Raw genomic sequence first — 25,325 nt, forward strand, 5'->3', positions numbered from 1 at the left:
TCAATGTACTTAATACTGCTCCAGTAATAGAAATTATTCTTTTTTAAAAAATAAATGCCTCTTCAGAATAACAAAGTTATTTAGAACACTTTTGGAAACTGATCATTTGAAATGCTTCAGAATAATGTAAGTAATGTAAATTAACTGCTGGTTATCTGGGAGGTAAACCATGATTTCCATAACAAATCTACAAAATTTAAAAAAAGTTTCATATGTGTGAACATTTAACAAGGTTCTCTCTAAAATAGAATGCAACCTTTTAAATGTGCAAAGGGGCTTCAGAATAAACCTAGCCTGATCTTACTTGGCAGATCTTGAACACATTCCGAGTTTTCTGCTTTTCTGCAGGAGATCATTGAAAACAGTAAAAACCTTTTTGCATAAAATTGTGCTATCCTCTGGCTCAATTTGTGAATCGGTGGTGACTGTTGTCAATATGACATCCACATGAAGTCTGGAATTCTCAGTGGATCCTAGGCCTCTGCTGAATGATAGCACGAAGTGTGATGGCAGAATAGGGCTCACAAGGCAGAGTTGATGGGGGTTGAATCAACAACAAGGCATGAGAGTGATCTCTGGTAAAGCGTCTCTTAACGGCCTTCAATTCATACTCCAGATATGGTGTCCTGTGTAACTAATACATAACCTCTCCACATTTGTATTAATTTCCTTTCATGATAAATTAGAGCATGCTGACCTTGTATGCTAATTGTTTGTGATTCAAGCTGTAAGTCACTTGGGTATATCTGCCTCTTTGAGCTTTCTGATTTCTCACCAATCCGATAAATGGTTTTTTTCCCTTCTTGACAAAATTAAGAGTCTTCCACCATTTTTGCCTGCCATTTATAGAAACTTTTAACTGAGTTTTTTTTAATTTCTGGCCAACTTTCTCCCATATTATTCCTTTTCCTTCCCTAAATTATTGATCATTCTTTTTTTTTCTCTTTTATTCTGCCCAGTCTTCAGACTTGTCACCTATATTTGCACAGCTATATGCTTTTTCTTTAAGATTGATGCTATCTTTCTGGTTAACCATGGATGTTGGATGTTGGTTCTGTCCCTTGGGATTTTTCTTACTATTTGGATTGTATCTTGAAATATCCCCTTAAATACCTACCACTGCATCTCTATTTATCTATCCTTTAGCCTAATTTGCCAATTCATTTTAGCCTGCTCTGCTCTCAAGCCCTCCTAATTGCCCTGAGATAATTCTTTTAAAAATAGTCTTGAGCCCATTGCTGTTTCTCTCAAACTGAAAGTAAAATTTAATCATGCCCGCTGCTACCCAGAGACGCTCTTATTATGAGAGAATTGATGAATCCTATCTCATTGCACAACACCACCTCTCATATGATACACTTATCAAATGGCATTTCTCAAAATGTTGTGAAATATTATTTTCTGAAAGAAAACCTATCTAATAAATGGATAAATACTGTTGCCTTCTGTTATCAATAGATTTGCCACTTTCTCATTGAAATAATGGCCTGATATTTGCAGGAGAGTGTGTAGAACAGTATGGGCAAAGCCCGACAAGATTGGAATGTGATAGTCATTCTGAGTTCAAGGCCACCTCAACATAGTTGCATTGTGAGAGATTCATCTTAATATCGTAATGTAGAAATGAACCCTCAAATACGCACTGCAATTATCCTGGTGAGAGGCCACCAGGTTTTTATTAATAATTAATTCACCACAAACTATGAATTCAATGAAAATTTTAACTCCATCTTTATTCTCTCCTACTTGACGTGGGGCTTATGGGGGAGAGGCTGTTTTTTGAGGCTAATATAATGCCGATTAATTTTGAAGGACAAACGGCTATATCTAATTCCATGTATTTTTATTATTGCTAATAATCACCTCTTACTCAAATGGTTTATCAATGCCTTCTGCAAATCCATATTGGCAACACGCTTAGTCCCTGCCCTCTCCCTCATATAAATTGTAACCTTAAAAAATTCAAGTAGATTAATCAGACATGACCTCCCTTTCAAAAAATACTAATGTTGGCTTTCTTTCATCAGCTCCTCCTTATCCAAATGCTTTGTCATGCTGTTTCTGATGATATGTTTCAGTAACTTAGTGAAACAGAAAGATCTGTAGTTTCCTGCTTTTTCTTTCAAGTGCTTTTGCAGCTTTGCAATTCAAATTCATAATTCCAGAATTTAAGGCATTTTGGATAACTTTACCTGCAATTTCCTTCCATATTTAAATTAACTGCCCTGAGGTGAGAATAATCAGGTCCAAGATATTTATCAGTTAGATTAACGAACAGACGCATTTTGTTGGAGAATCAAAGCACGTTTATGAATAAGCAGATTGCAAGCAAGCAAGCAAAGTGTAACATGGACTATACTTTGTAGCCTTTGACTGAAATGGGTCAGTTATGCCCCCAAAAAATGTTTGGCAAATAAGTGTGCTATCTTGAAGCATTTGTTTTGAAAATGCATTCTTGTTTCACTTCATATTGATTGATAGTACTTCAATGCTCCTTGATTGAGCTTGCATGGAAAACTTCACTATGACAAGATTAATTTTTTTATTGCTGTGTGAATCACAACCTCATTGCTATGATTAAATGTTTTGTCATTCGTAGAGTTCAAGAACTTTCATTAAAGGGAATATCAAAGATTTTCACCTCTCCCTTCACTAAAGATTTTTCTAAAAAGTCCTACCTGTGCTTCAATCATGATGAGAGACTTCTGAACACCACTGTCATTCTGAAATCTAAATTTGAACCTGCACTGTGTGAGATAACTCTTACTCATTGTGATTTTCTCCATGGTCGGAATATGTGCTTGCTATCCATTTAAGGTTAACGGATGGGCTGTCAAAACTGAATAGCCATTCAGAGGACTTCCAACAGGATTGGAGCAGCAGGCTCCAAAGGAGGCAATACTTCAAAATGGGTGTACCCTCTCTTGAACTTCTTAAACAGCTAAATTAAAAAGTGGTTTTTGTATCTAAACTGCCCCCAATATTTGTGGGAACCTGGAAGCTAACTGGAAAATCCCAATTGGTTTCCTTTAATTCAACTTAAGTGATGCTTAGAATCATAGAATCCCTACAGTGTGGAAGCAGGCCATTTGGCCCATTTGAGTCCATGTTGACCATCCGAAGACATCTCTACCCAGACCTTACCTATCCCTGTAACCTTACATTTCCCATGGCTAATCCACCCAGCCTGCACATCCTAGATACTTTGGGCACTTATTGAGCCATCCTTGCTGCCTGCCACACACAGGTGGTTAGTCCTGTCAGCTCCCTCCTCCTATCCTTCTCTCAAATGGACTGGATAGAGATGAGGAACCACCACGCAAGTCAGTGGAGCTATTTTTATCTTCAGCCACTCTCCATTCTTGACACTGCTGGGAGCTCGACATCATGTCCAATATTTCAGGTCTGTTGCCCTTCCAAATTCTATGGCCATAGGTGCATTGTGGGCTCAATCGTGAGCACACCATAGAGAAAAGCAATCTGGTTTTTGCCAGTGAATGCAAGATTAGGGTTTATTTTTGGATTCCAACCCCAAATAAGCCAAATCTGCAACAGTATGCAGTTTATATCAGGCCTTCTGAGTCTGTAGCATTTTGTATCATGTAAAACAGAAAATTAAATATGTTTTCAAATATTTTGAGAAGTTACAAAACCAATAATTTATCATATTTGTTTATGCCTTACTAATAATGCCAATGGTCGAAAGTAAGGACTGCAGATGCTGGAGATTAGAGTCGAGAGTGTGGTACCTGATGAAGGGCTTTTGCCTGAAACATCAACTCCCCTGCTCCTCGAATGCTGTCTGACCTGCTGTGCTTTTTCAGCACCACAATCTCGACTAGTAATGCCAATAGTTTGTTTTTCATGATAAAATGGGCAGAATTGTGGAATATGATCAACAAAAACAAAAGTTAGTGTTTGAGTCTCATGATAATGATGGATTCCATTCATTTTCTCCAGTGTAAGACAAACATCATCTTTGTTGGGACTAAGGTGGATGTTGCATAAAAGATGCTTCAAAGTTTGGGCTTGTATAGCCTTTTAGACTGAGAACACAGTTACCTTAGAACCCTGTAATTTGCCTTACAATTGCAAGTCCAGTTCAGACCAGAATGATAGGATTTCCTTTCTATAGGTGTAAGAGCATTAATTGAAATGAACTCTTTCAATGTAAGTTGATTTTGTAATCATCTCAAATTTATAGTTAATTGCAAGATTTCAATTGCAATTGCCATTCGATTGCCACATTCACAGAAACGTTTCAGAGGAGGTACTCATCCAGGAAATGGAAATATCATGGTTGGGCAATAGAGATTTTTCTTCTCGATTAAGGTGAAGAAATATTATGTGAAACTATTAGATGATGTTGTATTGTAAGAAAGATGTACGCTAATCATTCTTTCTCTCTTTCTGTGATCTCTTCCTCCTCAAATATTTTCATACGTTCTTTTTGTTCCTGAGGATGGGTTTGCATGTGCCTGAATTATCACGTAACTCATGGTTCTTGATGGCTGCTGCGTGACTGACTGGGTCTTTCTTTTGTTTCCATTTTGCTTTTACTTATCCAGCATCTGCATGTTTTGCTTTTTGATTACCAGCGAGGAAATTCCTTTCCCTGCTGCTGAAGAGAATAGCATGTGCCTTAAAGTTCTTTACATTTTATTGGTCTTTATATCAAAATAATGAGTTAACTATTAGAGAGTAGAAGTTCTAATACTCAAACCTTTTGAATAAGGGCTCGCACAACGATCATGTGTGCATTGATTTTGCACTGATGTTAACCTATTTATTGTGAATGAGCTGATGCCCATTGAAACCTATTGAATAAAGAATGTATCCAAACAAATTAAGCATTCAGTTAGAGTCATAGAGATGTACAGCATGGAAACAGACCCTTCGGTCCAACCCATCCATGCCAACCAGATATCTCAACCCAATCTAGTCCTACCTGCCAGAACCCGGCCCATATCCCTCCAAACCTTTCTTAATCATGTACCCATCAAAATGCCTCTTAAATGTTGCAATTGTACCAGCCTCCACCACATCCTCTGGCAGCTCATTCCATACACGTACCACCCTCTGCGTGAAAACGTTTCCCCTTAGGTCTCTTTTATATCTTTCCCCTCTCACCCTAAACCTATGCCCTCTAGTTCTGGACTCCCTGACCCTAGGGAAAAGACTTTGTCTATTTATCCTATCCATGCCCCTCATAATTTTGTAAACCTTTATAAGGTCACCCCCTCAGCCTCCGATGCTCCAGGGAAAACAGCCCCAGCCTGTTCAGCCTCTCCCTGTAGCTCAGATCCTCCAACCCTGGCAACATCCTTGTAAATCTTTTCTGAACCCTTTCAAGTTTCACAACATCCGATAGGAAGGAGACCAGAATTGCACACAATATTCCAACAGTGGCCTAACCAATGTTCTGTACAGCCGCAACATGACCTCCCAACTCCTGTACTCAATACTCTGACCAATAAAGGAAAGCATACCAAATGCCTTCTTCACTATCCTATCTACCTGTGACTGCACTTTCAAGGAGCTATGAACCTGCATTCCAAGGTCTCTTTGTTCAGCAACACTACCTAGGACCTTATAATTAAGTGTATAAATCTTGCTAAGATTTGCTTTCCCAAAATGCAGCACCTCGCATTTGTCTGAATTAAACTCCATCTGCCACTTCTCAGCTCATTGGCCCATCTGGTCCAGATCCTGTTGTAATCTGAGGTAACTCTCTTTGCTGTCCACTAACACCTCCAATTGTGGTGTCATCTGCAAACTTACTAACTGTACCTCTTATGCTCACATCCAAATCATTTATGTAAATGACAAAAAGTAGAGGGCTTAGCACCGATCTTTGTGGCACTCCACTGGTCACAGGCCTCCAGTCTGAAAAACAACCCTCCAAATGGCTAGTTCTCCCTGTATTCCATGAGATCTAACCTTGCTAATCAGTCTCCTATGGGGAACCTTGTCAAACGCCTTACTGAAGTCCATATAGATCACACCTACTGCTCTGCCCTCACCAATCTTCTTTGTTACTTCTTCAAAAAACTCAATCAAGTTTGTGAGACATGATTTCCCATGCACAAAGCCATGTTGACTATCCTGAATCAGTCCTTGCCTTTCCAAATACATGTACATCCTATCCCTCAGGATTCCCTCCAATAACTTGCCCACCACCGAGGTCAGGCTCACGGTCTATAGTTCCCTGGCTTGTCTTTACCGCCCTTCTTAAATAGTGGCACCACGTTTGCCAACCTCCAGTCTTCTGGCACCTCACCTGTGACTATCGATGATACAAATATCTCAGCAAGAGGCCCAGCAATCACTTCTCTCGCTTCCCACGGAGTTCTCGGGTACACCTGATCAGGTCCTGGGGATTTATCCACCTTTAACCGTTTCAAGACATCCAGCACTTCCTCCTCTGTAATCTGGACATTTTACAAGATGTCACCATCTATTTCCCTACAGTCTATATCTTCCATATCCTTTTCCACAGTAAATACTGATACAAAATATTCATTTAGAATCTCCCCCATTTTCTGTGGCTCCACACAAAGGCCACCTTGCTGATCTTTGAGGGGCCCTATTCTCTCCCTAGTTACCCTTTTGCCCTTAATATATTTGTAAAACCCCTTTGAATTCTCCTTAATTCTATTTGCCAAAGATATCTCATGTCCCCTTTTTGCCCTCCTGATTTCCCTCTTAAGTATATTCCTACTTTCTTTATACTCTTCTAAGGATTCATTCGATCTATCCTGTCTGTGTCTGACATATGCTTCCTTCTTTTTCTTAACCAAACCACCAAACCAGCATTCCCTATACCTACCAGCCTTCCCTTTCACCCTGATAGGAAAATACTTTCTCTGGATTCTTGTTATCTCATTTCTGAAGGCTTCCCATTTTCCAGCTGTCCCTTTACCTGCGAACATCTTCCTCCAATCAGCTTTCGAAAGTTCTTGCCTAATACCGTCAAAATTGGCCTTTCTCCAATTTAGAAACTTCAACCTTTAGATCTGGTCTATCCTTTTCCATCACGATTTTAAAATGAATAGAATTATGTTTGCTGGCCCCAAAGTGCTCCCCCACTGACACCTCAGTCACCTGCCCTGCCTTATTTCCCAAGAGTAGGTCAAGTTTTGCACCTTCTGTAGCAGGTACATCCACATACTGAATCAGAAAATTGTCTTGTATACACTTAAGAAATTCCTCTCCACCTAAACCTTTAACACAATGGCAGTCCCAGTCGATGTTTGGAAAGTTAAAATCCCCTGCCATAACCACCCTATTATTCTTACAGATAGCTGAGATCACCTTACAAGTTTGTTTCTCAATTTCCCTCTGACTATTGGGGAGTCTATAATACAATCCCAATAAGGTGATCATCCCTTTCTTATTTCTCAGTTCCACCCAAATAACTTCCCTGGATGTATTTCCAAGAATATCCTCCCTCAGCACAGCTGTAATGCTGTCCCTTATCAAAACTGCCACTCCCTCTCCTCTTTTGCCTCCCTTTCTATCTTTCCTGTAGCATTTGTATCCTGGAACATTCAACTGCCAGTCCTGTCCATCTCTGAGCCATGTTTTTGTAATTGCTGTGATATCCCAGTCCCATGTTCCTAACCATGCCCTGAGTTCATCTGCCTTCCCTGTTCAGCCCCTTGCATTGAAATAAATGCAGTTTAATTTATTAGTCCTACCTTGTCCCTACCTGTCCTGACTGTTTATCTCACTTCTGTTCTCAGCTGTACCCATCTCAGATTGATCTCTTTCCTCACTATCCCCCTGGGTACCCCCCCCCACAGTTTACTAGTTTAAATCCTCCCAAGCAGTTCTCGCAAATTTCCCTGCCAGTATATTAGTCGCGTTCCAATTTAGAAGCAATCCGTCCTTCTTGTACAGGTCACTTCTACCCCAAAAGAGATTCCAATGATCCAAAAATGTGAATCCTTCTCCCATATACCAGCTCCTCAGTCTTGTATTCATCTGCTCTATCCTCCTATTCCTGCCCTCACTAGCTCATAGCACTGGGAGTAATCCAGTGCTTGAGGACCTCCTTTTTAAACTTCTACCTAACTCTCTCTAATCTCCCTTCAGAGTCTCAAACTTTTCCTTTCCAATGTCGTTGGTTCCAATGTGGACAATGACCTCTTGCTAGCCCCTCTCCCCCGTGAAAACATTCTGCACCCTCTCTGAGACATCCTTGTTCCTGGCACCAAGGAAGCAACACACCATTCTGCTTTTTCTCTGCTGGCCACAGAAACGTCTGTCTGTACCTCTGACTACAGAATCCCCTGACACAATTGATCTCTTGGAAGCCAACGTACCCCTCGTTGCATTCGAGCCAGTCTCAATACCAGAAACTTGGCTGTTCGTGTTACATTCCCCTGAGAATCCCCACATTTTCCAAAATAGCATACCTGTTTGAAAGACTCCTGCACTAGCTGCCTATTTCTCTGACCCTTCCTGGAGTTAACTCATCTATGTGACTGTATCTGAGACTTTCCCCTCTTCCTGTAACTGCCATCCATCAAATACTGTTGCTGTTGCAAATTCCTCATCGCTTCTATCTGTCTCTCCAACCGATCCACTCGATCTGATAAGATTTGCATCCAACAGCACTTATGGCAGACATAATCCACAGTAACCCTTAAACTCTCTTTAAACTCCCACATCTGACAAGAAGTACAACTTAAAAATACGGGGTAGACCATTTAGGACAGAGATGAGGAGAAACTACTTCACCCAGAGAGTGGTGGCTGTGTGGAATGCTCTGCCCCAGAGGGCAGTGGAGGCCCAGTCTCTGGATTCATTTAAGAAAGAATTGGATAGAGCTCTTAAAGATAGTGGAGTCAAGGGGTATGGAGATAAGGCTGGAACAGGATACTGATTAGGAATGATCAGCCATGATCATATTGAATGGCGGTGCAGGCTCGAAGGGCAGAATGGCCTACTCCTGCATCTATTGTCTATTGTCTATTGTCTATTGTCATATCGCTGCAAAGGCCATTTTTGCTCCTTCACAATCTACAGACCCAGAAAATAACACCGTCATATTCCTCTACAAACATTGCCCCAGGTTAAATTAATAGCTATGGCTTATATTTTAAGTTTAATCAAGAGACTTATCTCCAAAAACATATAATCAAGAAAGAATCCACTGTACCCACTACTGCAGCCTTTCTCTTGGACAGACTTAAAACAACAATTAACTTATCTGATTCTTGCTGTGAACTTCGTCCAGCAGTTCCTCCAAGATTAGTGGTGAATTTCACTGTTTGTTAATTTTCCCAGATGCACTCCGATGTCCAGCGATACAAGAATTCAAACAGCAAAGGCGGTAACTGTGCAGGTTCTCTCTCTCTCTCTCTCTCTCCTGCACTGTCCTCACCATGTGCTTCCTTTGTCTGCTCTTCTCCCTTATAAACTGCTGTTGTTTCGACATTTTTTCTCTAAAGTTCCAAAACAATGCAACAGCATATAAAACATTAATTGCTGCTCCTGGAATTCGAGAAAATCACCTCCAACACCTAAAATACCTCAAAAAAAGGAGTAGCTCTTACATCCAGAAATTTTTCCTGTCCTCCATCTTGGATTAGTTGAATGGAACTATGCTCTAATTTGTAGTAGAAAAGCCTTCTGCTTACTTTGGAGCAGCAAACAGGATATAAAGAGCAATTTTACTAAATTGTGTTCCCTCTCTTTGCCCATCATGTACAGCTCATTTGACTGGAAGGTTGGTTTGTAATGTAAAGCCAACAGTGTGGGTTGAATTCCCACTTCCAGCTGAGGTTACCATGAAGTTCCCACTTTCACAACCTTGCCTGAGGCATGGTGACATTCAGGTTAAATCACCACCAGTCGTTTCTGTCTAATGAGTGAGCAAACTATGGTGTCTACTTTTCCTTTACAAATATGTGCTCTCCATGAATTTTCATTTATTAAAATTAATGAATGAAAAGTTCTTAGGATAGATCCCCAAATTGCTGGTAGACCATTAGCAGATAATTTCTGCAGGGACTACATTTTCACAAAATTATCCAAATAATCTGCAAGAAATCATCATTTTTTTTGACTGTCCAAAGTAAAAATTTGGAATAGACAAACAGTGCGCTTTAAATTGTACCTTGTATACCCTTGTAATTTTTATGGCAAGCTTCAATGGCCTGGTACATGATTTACAAGATAAATGCAATGTCTGTAAAAAGTAGCCTATAACCGAAGCAGACAAAACAGGTTCCACAACAAACTTGTATGGCAATGGAACATTTTTACGTCTGTCATTTGACACCCAGCAACAACGGTCCCTTGATAAAATGATTGTGAATTGCTGCAATAGTTCTTCATTGTCTCAATGTTAATTAATTGTTTTAGTACTGGGGATGCAATGGCCTAGTGGTATAATCACTACGTTATTAATCCAGAAACTCACCTAATGCTCTGGAGACCCAGTTTCGAATCATGTCATGACAGATGGTGGAATTTTAATTCAAGTGTTAAAAAAAATTTGAATTAAGATTCTGCTGATGACCATGAAATCTTTTAATTGTTGGGAAAAACCCAGCTCATTTGCTAACATCTTTCAGGGAAGGAAATCAGCCATCCTCACCTGATCTGGCCCACATGTGACTCCACACCCACAGCAATGTGGTTGACTCTCAATCGTCCTCTGAAATGGCCTAGCAAGCTATTTAGTTGTACATGTCGCTACAAAGTCTCATACAAATGGAACTGGACAGATCACCTGGCATCGACCTGGAAAATACAGCCCTCTCCTCCTTCTTAACATCTGAGGACTAGTGCCAAAATTGGGAGAGCCTTCTCAGACGAGTCAAGCAATAGCCTGCCATAGTCAAAGTCACAGAATCACACCTTAAAGACAATATCCCATACACTACTATCACCATCCTTGGATATGTCCTGTCCCACTGGCAGGAATGACCCAGCAAAGGTGGCAGTAGGGAGGGGGTTGCTCTGGGACCTCTCAGCATTGACTCCTGACCCTATGATGTCTTGTGGCTTCAAGTTAAACACAGACAATGAAACCTCCTGCTGATTACCACATACCGTCCTCACCTGGGTGATGAATCAGTAGTCCTCCATGTTGAACAATAGTTGGAGGAAGCACTGATGATGGCATGTGCACAAAATATCCTATGGGGGATTTCAATGTCCACTATCAAGCTGTACTACTGGTCCAGCTAGTAGGGTTCTAAAGGACGTAGCTGCTAAACTGGGTCAGCGGCAGGTGGTGAGGGAAAACCAACAAGAGAGGAAAGATATAGTTGACCTCATCCTTACCAACCTGCCGACCGCAGATGCAACTGTCCGTGACAGTATCAGTATAAGTGACCACTGCACAATCCTTGTGGAAACAAAGTCCCACCTTTAAATTGAGAATAACCTACACTGTTTTGTATGGCACTATCACCATGCTAAATGGGACAGAATTTGATCAGATCTAGTAACTCATGAGGTGCTGTGGGCCATCATCAGCAGCAGAATTGTACTCCAGCACAATCTGTAACGGCAAGGCCCAGTATATCCCCTATTCAATCATTACCATCAAGCAAGGGGATCAACTGTGACTCAATGGAGATTGCAGGAGGGCATACCAGGAGCAGCACCAGGCTTACCTGAAAATGAAGAGTCAACCTGGTGAAGCCACCAACAGAACTACTTGCATGCCAACAGCATAAGCAGCAAGTGATAGACAGAGCTAAGTGATCCCACAACCAACAGATCATATCCAAGCTCTGTAGTCCTGCCACATTCCTGTCACAGTAGCTCAGTGGTTAGCACTGCTGCCTCAGACTGCCAGGGACCCAGATTCAATTCCCGCCTCGGAGTTCCCTCCCGTCTGTGTGGAGTTTGCATGTTCTCCCTGTGTCCAAAGATGTGCAGATTAGGCAAATTGGCCATGCTAAATTGCCCATCATGTTCAAGGATGAGTAGGTTAGGTCCATTAGTCAGGGGGAATGGGTCTGGGTGGGTTCTTCTTCAGAGGGTTGGTATGGACTTGTTGGGCTGAAGGGCCTGTTTCCACACTGTAGGGATTCTAAATTCTAAAAAGGAATGGTGGTGGATGATTAATTAGCTCAATGGAGGAGCCTATCCACAATGATGAAAATGCAAAAGATAAAGTTGAAGTTTTCGCAGCAATCTTCAACCAGAAGGGTCGAGTGGATGATCCATCTAGGCCTCCTCCAGTGGTCCCCAGTATTACAAATACTAGTTTTCAGCCAGTTCAATTCACTCCATGTGATATCAACAAATAGTTGGTGACAGTGGATACTGCAAAGGCTATGGGCCCTGACAACATTCTGGCAATAGTACTGAAGATTTCTGCTCTAGAATTTGCCAGTTACAACACTGGCATCAACCCGACAATTGCCCAGGTATTTCCTGTACATAAAAGCAGAACAAATTCCAACCCGGCCAATTACTTTCCTATCAGTCTACTGTCAATAATCAGTAAAGTGATGGAAGGTGTCATCAACAGTACTATCAAGCAGCACCTGCTCAGTGATGTCCAGTTCGGGCTCCACCAGGGCCACTCAGCTCCTGACCTCATTACAGCCTTGGTTCAAACATGGACAAACAGCTGAATTCCAGAAGTGAAGTAAGAGCTACAGCCTTTGACATCAAGGCTGTATTTGACTGAAAGTGCCATTAAGGTTCTGTTGTTTGGAGTCATACCAGACATGTAGGAAGATGGTCATGGTTGTTGGAGGTTAGTCATCTCAGCTTCAGGATATCTCCGCATGAGTTCCTCAGGGTAATGTCCTAAGCCCAACCATCTTCAGCTGCTTCATCAGTGACCTTGCCTCCATCATATGGTTAGAAGTGGGGATGTTGACTAATGACTACACAATATACAGTGCTAATAATGACTGCTCAGATACTGAAGCAACAAGATCTGGACAATATCCATGCTTGGGCTGGCAAGTAACAGTTAAGCCATACAAGTGCCAGGCTATGACCATTACCAATATGAGACAATCTAACCACCGCCCCTTGATATTTAATAGTGTTACCATCACTAAGTCCACCACTATCACCATCCTGGGGGTTACCATTGACCAGAAACTCAACTGGACTCACTACATAAACATAGTGGCTACAAAAGCAGGTCAGAGTCCAGGAATACTGTGGCGAGTCACTCACCTCTTGACTGCCCAAATCCTGCCCAACACCTACAGGGCACAAGTGAGGAGTATGATGAAATATTCCCCACTGGCCTAGATGGGCAGCTGCAACATTACTCCAGCTTGACACTATCCAGGACAAAGCAGCATGCTTGTTTGGCATCACATCCACCAAATATCCATTCCTTCCGCAACCAGTAGCAGCAGTGTGTACTACCCACAAGATTCACTGTAGAAATTCATCAAAGATCCTCAGACATCACCTTCCAAATCCATAACCATTTCCATTTAGAAGGGCAATGGCAGAAGGTACATGGGCACACCACCACCTTCAAGATCCTCTCCAAGCCACTCACCATCCTGACTTGGAAATATATTGGTCATACTTCATTGTCACTGAGTCAAAATCTTACCTAATGGTATTGTGGGTAAACCCACAGAATATGGACAACAGCAGTACAAGAAGGCAGCTCACCACCATCTTCTCAAGGGCAATTAGGGATAGAAAATAAATGCTGGCCAGGCAGCAATGCCCACATCCTACAAAAATGATTTTTTTTAAAAAAAGGCGTCGTACTTTGATTTCCAGAATGGAGTATGTACACATCCAAGTACAATAAGATTTTCCACGAAACAACTTATGTAGTGAGTCCAGTTGATACACTTATATTTGCATCCATTTCCTAACTATGCACTTATATTCGCTTCAAGCACTAAGCCATATTATTCATTTGAAGATGTTTTTATCACATTTTAAAACAACTGTTGAGCACAGTATTAATATGCCAAGAGGATGAGTTTTCATTGGGGTTCTCTCAATTGTATGTTCAACCACCAGTAGATAAAGGAGAGATTCACCATAGAAATTCTTTTGATGTCACATTTCTATAGTACTTATTGGGTTATTAATTATTGTAACACAGTATACTCGTAAGGAAAATCTATAGTAATTTCTAATCTCATTGTAAAAGATCTTTGGTAGAAATGATCATTGTACAATTATATCTCATGTCATTGCCTAAACTGACATATCCAGTCCAAAATAAGTGCCAATTATAAAGGGAAGAGGGAAAAGTTGGTTAAAGCTGGTTTCGTAATTAAACCAAATCTCATGGCATTAATTAAACAACAGGAAACTCATAAATAAATTAATCAAAATGTTCAAGAAATGCATGTCTCCAGCAACACCTTATTTTTAATTTTATGTAATTATCTCTCTATGCCTCAATTAATCGAATTATTGGTATCCCTTCACTTGTTAGTCAGCTGTCGACATTTTACTCTCACTGTCTGACATTCTTGATCACCTGCAGAAACCTACTATTTGGCCTGTCACCACTTCACTCATACAGTTTGTATGAACTTTTGATCACTCTGATTATAAAATCTGTGCCTGATTGCGTTCTTTACCTGACAAAGGGGCAGCACTTCGAAAGCTTGTGATTTCAAATAAACCTGTAGCACTCTAACCTGCTGTTGTTTGACTTTTGCCTTTTGGAATCTTGCCATTGAGCAATGACTACCTTATTTCCATGCATTGCGTATCATCAAAGCCCCAGCTTGCCTTATTTATTTGCCACAACCAACTCCTCTGTCCTCTGAGAAACTAGATGCTGTACATTCCCAGCAGAGTGGGAAATCTGAATGAGTACCTGACAATTGCTACTTCCTGAATGCTTGACCTGGCCATATTACAACTACTACTTCAAAATAATATCTTTGCATGTTCCATGGTCGCAATCTTCTTTGACCATTTGTTGGCACAAGTCGGCATCAACAAACCACCAGCCTCACCACATCTTCATGCCTGCTGTCAGAACAACTCTCAAACCACTGCAGTATTTTACTTTGGAGCTCAAGGCATCCTACAACAAACATTTTTCTGCCCAGTCACTTTGCACGCAGGGTCATACATGCATGCCTTGTATCAGCAATGGATGCATCTGATGGCTCTTAGCTTGCTTTCTTCATGTTCATTTTCATCAAGCTTACTTAAAGGCTACCATGCTCATATACTTAAAATTGCTTTCTTAGCATACACTCACTCACTGACTTTAGCGCTGACTTATGAGCTTCCAGTATCTGTGCAGGTCATGTGACTGGGTCACTTGTGCTCAGTTACAGATTGTGCTTTCTTATTTTCCACAGAGGTAGGCAGCTAGTCATGTTGGTAGAGCACTGAACAGTCAAAGGGGTGCACATGTCACTGTGTAGTTCCATGTTTTGCAAATGTCACTCCTGTAGCAGGTGCCAGAAGTTTACATAGCAATAACACATAGCATGTGCTTCAAGCAATTGGCCATATCTGAACAAAGCTCTCCTTAGTAAGGTGAAGGGGGACTACAGTCAGTGGAATGACTGTAGTCTACTACCACAGTCAGTCATGAAGCTCACCAACTTCTAATCCAGAGAATTGGCTGTGATCAGTCAGACTTTTGGTCCCAACAGAGTCTGGGGATTTGTGTCCTGAAAGCCTGGCAATTTACCGACAGTTACCTCTGCAGGTCAAGTTAACAGCTAGGTCAGCCAGGATACTATGGAGACATCAGTGTGGAGAGTGTGGACTAGATTTTCTTGAGATGAGACAATGAGAGATATTGAGTATGTTAGAAATGGATGGAAGGAGCATTTCATGGTGATACAGAAGAGGCAGTGAGGTATTCCCAGTGAGTGAGTAGGAAGGGAAGAGGGCAGGAAGTGATTGGGCGAGGCTGGTGAGAACTCTTGAGTGGACATGCAATATTGAGAGTTATAGTCCTGAATCTTGGTGAGATGAATGATTGGCCTGTGAGTGTGAGATAATAGAGAGAAGATGGTAGCACTTACTGATGTGAAGTGCTAAAGATCATTGATCTTCTCCCTGCACTGTGTGGTGTACTATTTTGCCAGGACACAGCACTGAACTGGATTGGTTTAGTCTTGTGGTGCGGTCTCCAGAAAAAAAATTGCCATCCTCTCCACCACCTCTTCAGTAATGCTTTCAGGTCCCTGCACATGAAATGCAGACCAAGCTTTCCTTCTATCTGAGCCATGGTCTGTACTTGGAGATCCCAGCATGGCCATGTGAGGGTTCAATCTTTACTTGTAGCAACTGATATGGTGTGCAGGTGAGATTTCAGAATGGCATACAGGCCAGACGGTCCCATAAATGACAAGCCCTTAAACCTCTCCAGCCATGAGATTCCCCAAGAAATGCACCTAAGAGTACGGTGTCTGAGCAGAAGAGCACAAGTTTGGGTTAGAAAAGCTGCTCTGGAAACCATGTATCTTAATCGACAGAATACTTTGACTGAAAATGTGAAAAGTCCACCTAATAATTCAAGACAAAGCCGATTGCCAGTTGACAAACTACGGCTAAAAGAGTAAAGTAAATACGTGTTTGTCAATGTAACTAGTTTAATTAAGTTCTTTGAAGGAAAAGAATGGACTGATGAGGATAGTGTGATTGATGTGTGTATGAACTTCATAAAGGTATTTGATTAAGGACCATATTTGTCAACAATATTAAAGCCTTCAGAAATAAAAAAACTTTGGAAATATTGACATAGAGAATAATGGTGAACCTGTTTTTATTTCAAATTGCTTCAATTATTTCAGGAGTCAATATTAGAACCACTGCCCTTTTGATAAATTTTTATATCTGGACTTGGAGAACAAAAGTTCAAAGTTTGCAAATGGAAAACTGGGGAATTGCAATTAACTGGTATTGCTTTCAAACAATTCCTGAAGAAGGGCTTATGCCCGAAACATCGACTCTCCTGCCCCTTGGATGCTGCCTGACCTGCTGCGCTTTTCCAGCAACACATTTTTCAGCTCTGATCTCCAGCATCTGCAGTCCTCACTTTCTCCTAATTGCTTTCAAACAGTCAGCACAGCACGATAGACTAATTCTCACCTTATTCTGTACTGTAGTATTTGATGATTTCCATGCTTGAATTAGTTTCATGTAGCTTGATAAATGTGTTCTTTTCAATTATAGTAAATATAGAAAAGGTATGATGCTGAGGCTGGTAGTACCATCCGAATGGTGAACACTGCTGGGTATGCAGGCTGTCCCACCATTACTAAGCAGGCCAGTTATAAATCTGGGGTAAGTAATCCCAAAGAAGGCTTTAAGGAGTTGGGGAATATCCAGTACAGAAACAGACTCTTCGGTCCAACTTGTCCATGCCGACGAGATAGATTAGATTCCCTTCAGTATGAAAACAGGCCCTTCAGCCCAACAAGTCCACACTGACCCTCTGAAGAGTAACTCACCCAGATATCCTCAATTAATCTTCCCCCGTTTGCCAGCATTTGGCCCATACCCCTCCAAAAGCTCCCTATTCATCTACCCACCCAGATGTCTTTTGAATGTTGTAATTGTACCAGCCTCTATCATTTCCTCTGGTAGCTTGTTCCATACATGCACCACCCTCTGCATGAAAATGTTACCCCTCTGGTCCCTTTTAAATCGTTTCCCTCTCACCATAAACCTATGCCCTCTAGTTTTGGAATCTCCTACCCTGAGGAAAAGACCTTGGCTGCACACCCTATGTATGCCCCTCATGATTTTATAAACTTCCATAAGGTCACCCCTCAGCCTCTGAGGGAAATAAAACCCAGCCTATTCAGTCCCAAACCCTTCAGTCCCAGATCAAGAAACTGGGGTGGGGCTGGGGAGACCATTAAGACAAGAGAATGACCAACTTAAGGGATTCAAAGGAGGCTTCCCAGACCATTGCCCAATACTAGCCCATGTAATTAAAGGATCATCCATCACAACTGGAAAAAAATCAGAGATATATTTTGAGGAAGCAATGGTTGGGAGAAGTTAGAAAAGGCCTACAAAAAGAGTGAAAAATAGGAGAGATTAAATGCTGGGAAAATTTGGCCAAAGCAAATGATGATGGGGCTAAAAAGAAACAAAGTAACTAATAATGTGCCTGGAGCAGGTATGCTCCTATCTGAAAGTAAAATTAAAATACCGAAAATTGCCAAAAAAATCAGTTGTGAGCTGAAATTATTGAACTCCATATCGAAGGCTGTTAAGTGCCGAATCAAAAGATGAGTGGTTGTTTCTTAAACTTACATTGATCTTCAGTGTTGTATTAGAAAAGGCTAGTGCTATGTACCCAGAGATCTGCAGGTTTTCGCTCTGCTTGGACACCAGTACAGTCCTTCCATTCTGATCCTCAGAGGAGTTCCTTTAAATAATGGAGCAGAAAGAGATGTCACTGCACCTATTTCTTCTGTTGATTATGAAAGTAGGAAGTCAGATGCAAATGCAGTGACGGTAGTAAAAAGCCACTGATCTGTGCAACTGAAACCACACCTGCTTTCCCCCAACCAAATCTAACATTTAGCCCCTTTGGTATAAAAGCTAAGGGCTGTACTGAATACATATAAAACTAGTGCCCTAGTTGGAGTTTTGCATGCAATTCTGGCTGCCACAATTTATAATGAACTGGATGATTTTGGGGAGGGCAGAAAAGATTCATGGTTCTGCGGATAGCAAACTGCTACTTTCATTCAGCTTTACTTGTTTGTAGCATCCTTCATGTTGACACCACGTTTCATCTGATATGTGTGTCATGGCTACCACAGGCTATCCACTTGCCTATGGCAAGCTAGCCAGTATGCTAAATAAACACACTTGCATTTCTCCAAACAGCCAGATTAGAGAAGCTATTTTTCTTTCTCCTTGGATCAAAGTAGATGAAGTAAAGATTCAATACAATTTTTTAGAACCCTGAACTGTTTGATAAAAGAAGTAGTGACTGACTGACTGTTTTCAATGTTGGAAGGATTGCTTGTGAAAAGGCACAGGTCCTATATTCAATGTGATTAGTAAACATTTCTTACTAATGCTACATGAGGTGATATTCTTGTCAAGATTGGGAACATACATGGCTGATAAAGTGATGGATATTAATTAATTAACAATTGTCAGAGGCAAATGGATAAAAGAAAATTCAAGGCAAAATGCAGGTTTATGTGGAAAGATCAGGAGAATAGGGCAAAGTGGATTGTTCTTCTAAAGAGCTGAAAATGTGTTGCTGGAAAAGTGCAGCAGGTCAGGCAGCATCCAAGGAGCAGGAGAATCGATGTTTCGGGCATGAGCCTTCTTCTAAAGAGTCAATATAAATGGACCATTTGGCCTGCTCCTGTGCTGCACTCACTGGTTTTAGGTGGTGAGAAGGCTATGTATTCCACTCTCCTAAATTAGTGGTTAAAAGTTACGTAAGTGAAGCAGGAAAACAAGGTTTCAACAAGGGTTCTGAAGACGGCTCACTTGACCCAAAATGTTAACTGATTTCTATCCACAGATGCTGCCAGACCTGCTGAGCTTTTCCAGCAATTTCTGTTTTTATTTCGGATTTCCAGCATCCACAGTTCTTTTGGTTTTTAGCTAGGTTTCAAATCCATTTTCCCTTTTTCTCTGAGAATTTGATGAAGTCTAATAATAGCCATTGAATCCTAAGTGGCCTTTGGAAAACACTGAAAAATTAAGGTTAAACATTTGTGGTTTTCATAAAATATGACATGAAATGGCTGGAGGAATAATAGGAGAGAGTGTGGACTGTAGATGCTGGAGATCAGAGTTGAGACTGGCATGCTGGAAAAACACAGCAGGTCAGGCAGTATCCAAGAAGCAGGAGAATCAACGTTTGAGGCAAGAGCCTGGATGAATAATCCCATTCCTAGATGAATAATAGGCTAAGTAATGAGATGATGCTGAATGGAGAGGGCTCTTTGGGGTGACATGTTAATAAGTGGCATCCCACAATGCTCCATTTTCAACTTGTTTTCTTTAAACAGCTCCTAAATTCTATGTTAGTGTGTACTTCTCATAATTGTTTGTAATATTTACTTATATAACATTTATCCAATTGATATGCAGAATGGAATTCCATCAGAATTTGTTAGTACTAATTCACTGAGCTTCACTAAAAAGTCTGAAAAGGATTACCTGTCTGGCAATGACATTGAAGTTGTAAGAAAAGATTAAATAATTAAGGAATACTTGCAGAACATGTCTCAGTGCTTGGCATGGTAAGCATACTTGTTGAAAGTTTGTTGGCCTTGGAAATTTATATAGGTTAAGTCACCTTCTTTAGCAATTTTAGAAAACAGGTTGAACTACAACATTGGGGTTTGAATTGATAATATAAAGAGAATGGGGCAAATTACTTTTTCCAGACCTCCTTGTGTGTTATACTCCAAAAATGGTTATTGCCTTTTTCTGCATTTCCCGAGAAATAAAAGGAGCAATATAATGTTGCAGACTTATAATAGCAGGGTGTTTTCTTTCAGCTTTGACACTAACCAGAATGTTATTCCTCTTTTAATAATAAAAATGATGTTTATGTTTGAGCAATTTAAGTCAGTCAGTCAATTTCCCTACTGTCTTCTTGGATTGACTTGACAGGAAGAAGACTGGCAGAATGTTATCAGTCCTGTCCTTATTGATGTTCCAAAGCCTGGATTTACTGTATAACATCTAATCTCTTCAAATATAAAGCAGTTGGGTTGTTAAGGGTTTGTCTTATTTGGTGCACAAAAAAAATCAAACTTTTTTGACGCTCAATCATGTTAATTAGTGTACCTTCTTATGACATTAATCATTAGCTTCATTGCATTTTTGGACATTGTGCAATTTGAAGTGACGTTTCTCAGCTGCCCCCTTATTGTCATTTACATTACAATTCCCTTGCTTTAAAACTTAGATGATATCTTTGAAATCCCTTGTCTTCTCAGTAACAGATTGAATACCGTCTATCTGTAATATTTAAAATGAATGCATCGCTGTTATAATTGGCATATATTAATACTTGGCTCCCAGTTGGGTTACGTAATTTATTATTCCAGTTTTTGCAATTCCATTGTTTTCATTTAATTCATCGTGCTCCAAGCTGTAGTTAATTTCTAATTTTAAATTTAAAAACCTATTACCGTGTTTTTAGTAATCAACCTGCTATATGATAGCATTATGTCAAGGAGAACTGATTTATCCAATTGCATTCCAACATTATGGGCCAGATCTTCCAAGTTTTGGAACATCAGAGATCAGACATTCTCCATAAGAAAAGTATAGGAATCCCTCAGAAGTCCTCATGCAATGCTTATATGGGAATTGTCCAGGAAGTGTAAATTTCCAATGGGCAATTATGTTGTGCCTGGAACTCTTTGGAAAAGTCTCCATCTCTGATCTAGGGTTGACAACTTTGCAAGTTTGGACCCACTTGGATAGTTACCCATGAGCTGTTAGACCGACTAAAACCAATTCAAGTTACTGACACAACTGACCTGACTGCATTCCCACCTCATCATCTGATTATCCTCTGACCATTGTATCAACCATTCCCCCCCCCCCCACCCACCACCTGCCACTGTACACCCGCACTGACCCACTTGCCACCATGTGTCCCTCATCCACCAGCTTCTCCAACCGTGTCAACCACCCACCTTCTATCTTAGTTCCCCACTTATGTGTCAACTTACAACCCTCATCTACCTGCCACCCTTAACCCTCACCAATCCATCTGCCACCCTACCTCCTTACGCACATACCTTACATTGCTCACCTTCCTTCTGTAGCTGGTCAAAGGGGTTTTGGACATTTAAACTCATTACTTGCCAGAATATGGCAGCCAATGCCTTAAATAGTGGTAACTATGTAGCATTTTGTCTGATCTAAGTCAGGAATGGGGATTCCGACCTAGATTAGAAGGTTTAAGCCATTTTTTTGGTTAATATTATTTGTTATTATTTTAATAACAAATTGTCATGTTTTTAAAGAATGATAGGCATTCTGGGTAGGCAGCCAAACTACATCATGCTCCATTTCAGCTCCCTTCAGTTAAAATCAAATCGACTCTACACTCAGCAATTTTTGACCTTTATGTTTATAGTAAAATATTATTTTGAACTTTAATATTTTTATTAATTCACGGTTTGTGGACAAGTCCATGCTTTCCTATCTAGCTTTAATTGCTCTTGAGAAGACCAAACTAATCCCCCATCTGAAGTCAAGATTAGGGAGTGAATTCCAGGATTTTGATCCAATGATAGTGAAGGATGAGCAATCCAGTTCCAAGGCAGAGTATTCTGTAGCTTGGAGATGAACTTGAAGGAGATGTTATTCCCATCCATCTGCTGACTTTGTCCTTTTAGGAATTGGAATCATGGTTTTGCAAGATGCAGTTAAAATGGCCTTTGGCAGGTTGCTGCAATGCATCTTCTCAATGGGACACAGCCCTACCATTGTGCACCAGTGGTATCGGGGTGAGTGTTAAAAGTTATCTTTGTTAGTTTGAACTTGAGTGTGTTAGAACATCCAGGCAAACGTAGAGCATTCCATTACTATCCTGACTTTTGCCTTGCCAAGAACTTTGGGGAGTCAGGAGGTGAGCTATTTGTTGCAGAATTCCCCGCCTCTGAACCTGCCACATTATTTGTATCTGGCAATGGAGGATTCAGTGATGGTAGTGCCAAGATGAGATGGTTAGTTTTTTTCTTGTTGAATATGGTCATTGCCTGGCATTGTTGAGGCACAAATACCACTCGCCTGTATTCAGCCCAAGCCTAAATATTGCCCAGATTATGTTGTACATGAGCATACACTGTTTCATATCTGAGTAGTCACTAACGGAACACAGAACACTGCAATCACCAATGAACAACCCCCGACTTCTGAGCTTCTGGTAGAGGGATATTATTTGATGAAGCAGCTGAATTTGACTGGGCCTAGCCAATAAACTTTCAAGGATCAAATTCATTATTTTGACAAAGGCTTTTGTTGAATGGAAAATGCTTTTCAACATTAAGTACTAAACTTTAGTAGAAATGCATTTTCAGCTTCAAAAAGGAGCACTTATAATATTAATTTCTGTAAATGTGTTTTTAAATAGAATTAGAACAGGAGTCATAAATTGACAGAAGATATATTGATGCACAGACTTCTTAGAAATTAACCATGACATTATAATTGTGATAATTTTTATATTTGTGCAGACTGCTACTGCAGACCTTAATCTATGCTGGATAAGACCTGAAGACTTGAATGAGACTAATGCAATTCTAAGATGAAATCTGAGGCAGAAATCTAATTTTTATGATTGGTGTTATGTGACCGTGCCAAGACTGACAGTGTTCTCTTTTTCAGAGGTGTACTATTTACAGAATTAATGCTGTTTTAATGAGTATACATTGGTTACTGAAGCATTACCAATGGCAGTGCAGGTGTCAGCTGTTAAATGTCAGTGGTGAGCAGAAAAGGTACAGGCGTGTGTTATTTATGACAGAATGATTAAGGCCACAAGAAGTGATAAACTCAAAGTCTGCTTGAGAGGAGAAGCACTTTGCTATGTGGCTTCAGTTCAGATACTGTGCTGACTGATCTAATCTACAACAAGAGGAAGTTGTTTTTATCAGAGAAGTGCATATCTTCTGTTCAGATCAAACCCATCTCTTGGGAGAGCTAAGTTATCTTGCAGGATCTAACGGTGACTGCAACAGAGCTCAGGCGTGCAGAGCTCAGGCAGTGGAATTTTTAAGTGCATGAGAAAGAACTGGTGACAGCAGGTTGCTAACCTCAGGTTATTTTAGCTCTAAACCTCAATATATGGACTATTGGATGTTGTTTTCGGTGCTTTCGGTTTCTGGTGGCTGTACGATTAATCTAGTTGTGTACTCTAGTAACTTTGCTGTTCTATCTGGACATTCTACGTTTAACCACTGTTATGACAGAGTGGAAAGTATTTAATGTTTTTGCACCAGTGCTAGTGCTAAGGAGTTGATTGAGATTGAATGTCTGAAGTAGAAAAGCAAAGTATTGTATCTCTAAATATAACTAGCACACTGAAAAAGAATGAAATTGACACAAAGTATAAGTTATGTTAAATATTCTCAATAATAAAACATATTGGAATTTTTCTGCCTTTCCAGCTTGTTCGTCACCAAATTCAGAGTTGGCAAGAATCATAGGTCTTGTAATTAGATTTGCTTGTTCTGTTTTGACATACTCACTCAACTTTTTAGAATTAGTTTATTGTTTTCCTGAAACAGCAGGTTAAGGAATTTTGGAGGGGAATGCTTTGTGTGCTAATCTTCACATCATAGAATTAGTATAGTACTGGAGGAGTCCATTCACCTGTCATGTTCATGCCAACTCTCTGAATGAGTAATCCTCCTACTACCATTCTTCTGCTCTCTCCCATAACCCCCTACATATTTTTGTGTTTCTGACAACAATCCAGTAGCCTGTAGTATGCTTCTCTTCAATCTGTCTCACCATATTCTCAGGCAGATTATTCCAGATCATAACCACTTGCATGAAAATGTTTCTCCTCATTGTTTCTTTTGCCATTTACCATAAATCTGTGCTCTCTTATTCTTAATCCTTCCACCATAACCTCACATTGTTTATTTCATCCTAATATATACCTCTTTTGTTATCCAGAGCCTCTAAATTTTCATCCCCTTTGTGGAAATCTTCCTTTGTTGTACTTGTGCCCCCTGCGTTTAGAGTCCCTAACCAGGAAAATATATTATCTTCATCTTACCATCTATCCCTTTAATGTGTTTTGTACATTTCAATGCGTTCACCTCTCATTTTTCAAAACTTGAGAGATCACAGGCCAATTTGCTGAATTTTTCTTCGTGGGAAACTCCCACCATTCCAGGAATAAATCTGATGGACCGTCATCACAGTCCCGGGTTGGCAATAATATCTTTCCTGAAATAAGGGGACTACAACTGCATCCTGCACTGCAGGTCCTATCTAACCAAACTCTTATACAATTGAAGCAAGACTTCGCTACTCCAATACTCAAAATCCTCTTTTAATAAAGGCTAATATTCCAATATGTTAACTCCAAGTTGGCCTCTCATTAGTGTTCCCATACCTTATTGTCACACTTTATTTTGATGATCTTTCCTCAACGTTGATTATCTTACTTGCATTTACTTGGTTATATCTCAGTTGGCTTCATTCAAGGCTGAAAACCCCTAAGTTCAATTTAAAGCGATTTTTGGAACTCTTAAATAGGCTGTGAATTAAATTGTGATTGAGTTTGCAACATTCATAAATAAACAGTCTGAAGAGGATAATTATTCTGTATGTTTTAGTTTTTTTGTCCAATTCCAAAAAATATTCATAGATGCAATGAATTTCTAAACAGTTAATTGTGTTAT

At 40.3% G+C, this 25,325-nt stretch overlaps 1 protein-coding gene across 6 annotated transcripts in view; it reads left to right on the forward strand.

Annotated features, from left to right (window-relative positions):
* ikzf1 (IKAROS family zinc finger 1 (Ikaros)) overlaps positions 1 to 25,325 on the forward strand; it is a 93,019-nt gene that overhangs the window by 12,288 nt on the left and 55,406 nt on the right. The gene's annotated exons all lie outside the window — the stretch shown is intronic.

The sequence above is a fragment of the Chiloscyllium punctatum genome, chromosome 8, assembly GCF_047496795.1.
Source record: "Chiloscyllium punctatum isolate Juve2018m chromosome 8, sChiPun1.3, whole genome shotgun sequence".
In the NCBI taxonomy this organism is placed as follows: domain Eukaryota; kingdom Metazoa; phylum Chordata; class Chondrichthyes; order Orectolobiformes; family Hemiscylliidae; genus Chiloscyllium; species Chiloscyllium punctatum.